The 1849-nt window shown below is 43.9% G+C and overlaps 1 long non-coding RNA gene across 1 annotated transcript; it reads right to left on the reverse strand.

Annotated features, from left to right (window-relative positions):
• Window positions 1–484: 484 nt before the first annotated feature.
• LOC104809806 lies at window positions 485–1806 on the reverse strand. Its single transcript, XR_771211.1, has 2 exons — window positions 1297–1806; window positions 485–999 (listed from the first exon to the last, which is right to left on the reverse strand). It is a non-coding gene; the product is annotated as an uncharacterized LOC104809806 (long non-coding RNA).
• Between the last annotated feature and the right edge of the window lie 43 nt (window positions 1807–1849).

The following is a 1849-nucleotide window of genomic DNA, read 5'->3' on the forward strand; positions in this document are numbered from 1 at the left end:
ATCCTTGCGGTGAGTTGTGAATCGGGTTATATATTTTAGACTCGGTACACACGTATCAGTCTACACCAGGAAGAAAAGGAGGCCCAGAGAGAAAGAAGCGGCCCAAGGCGCAGGGAGGGGGGACCACAGCAGCAGAGGGGAAGATTCCACTGGAAGTGAGGCACCAGCGCAAGGAATGATTACCTAGGCCAAAACCGTTATTGACACACCCTGTACGTGCTGGGGGATTTGTTGCAGAAGGACACCTCAGCAGTTTGTTAGCAGGAGGAGCGGCTATATTATTTCCTTGTTTTTCTTTTGGAAAGTTATCTTTGAACTTGAATCTTATTCTGGGAATAGAGAGGTATGCCTCTTGGTTTGATTGTATTTCTTCTTTGATGAAATACAGTTGGTTATATTTTATCTAAACCTACTATTACATCCTATCAATTCGTTGCATCACTACTCAAAAGCAACAGACTTACCTATCTTATAATAATCCTGATGACAATTTATGAAACTGTAAAGAGTTTCCTTGATTTATTTTTTTGGTTAACCTGTAAACATTTCTTGATCTCATATATGTATACACATATATACACAATGATCTATTTGGTAGAGTAGGAACGGGTGCATACCGTTTGAAGGGACTCGGAGAAGAGACTAGAGAGAAGAGAAACTGGTTAAGGCTTGGAAAGCACCAACCAAGCAACCCCGTCTGATCTGAAGGTTATTTAGCATCATGGCTCTCATCAAGGCAACCTTCCATTCATCGCGAAAGTAGTAAGCATCTACCTGCTCTTTCTGGTTGGCATCGTCGTTGTAGACTGGAACACGGGTTAGCCTGAACCAGGCCTGAATTGACTCTATGAAGTCACGTTGAAACTGGAATGCCACTCGGATACTACCGGTTCCAGGTCACGTATCGCCTGTCGGTGAAGTTCGGAAGTTGATTCCTCTTTGCCTGTCTAGAGACAAGTTCTCCTTCTCTTCTCCCTTCATGTCCGAATGCAACTGTTACTGTCAATGACATGGGAACATTGTCATTCTCACCACCATAGATGCATGAAAAGACCAGAACTTTGAATTGCAAGAATGGATTTGTACTAACTGGTTAGACCGACAGAAACGATAAAGATACCCAACTAGTTCTGTTTACCAGCCAGCTTGTGTGCTTCTTGGGCCATTGCGTCAGAGACTCTAATTCTCTGATTCAAACGGGGGCTTAAAGGGGAGTAACATGGGACTAACATGGGGAGTTTCTGCAGTGGCTAAGTCGATTCACAGAAATAACACAATCATCAAAGATTTATCCACCTGTTAAGAACTACGACGCGTTCCTCCGCGATCTTTATGTCCTCCCCGCCCACTAATGATTCTGAACGTATATCCTCACTATGACGAAAGGGTCGTCACTCGCCGGAGAAATCTTTGAATCCCCGTTATACTAAAACTCCCTTCTTCTCTTTTTTCCTCCATCAAACCGGACAAAGTTCCGAGAATTAGGGTTTCTCACAGATCAGATTTTTCCAGACATGTCTACAGAGATTCGCAGAGAAGGGATAATTCGGAGTTGGTGTTGAAGAAATCGTTAACGAGGTTGAGCAGATCGGGGTTCTTCCGCTGATCTCTCTCGGAAGATACGAAGAGCTATCCGACATCTTCGTTCTATGTCGTCCACGAAACCGGTGAGTTTATTGAGCCAACCCTACGAGATTGATCGGATCCCGAGGTCATTGTAGCTGACGGATTCTGGATTTTCTGGTTCGATTGGAACCGAGGGAGGGAGACGGAGAGCGTCGCCTCCTCAGAACGGAGATTCCGGATTCATAGCCTTGGTATAATATATATATATATATATATATATATA

The sequence above is a fragment of the Tarenaya hassleriana genome, unplaced genomic scaffold, assembly GCF_000463585.1.
Source record: "Tarenaya hassleriana unplaced genomic scaffold, ASM46358v1 Cleome1673, whole genome shotgun sequence".
NCBI lineage: Eukaryota > Viridiplantae > Streptophyta > Magnoliopsida > Brassicales > Cleomaceae > Tarenaya > Tarenaya hassleriana.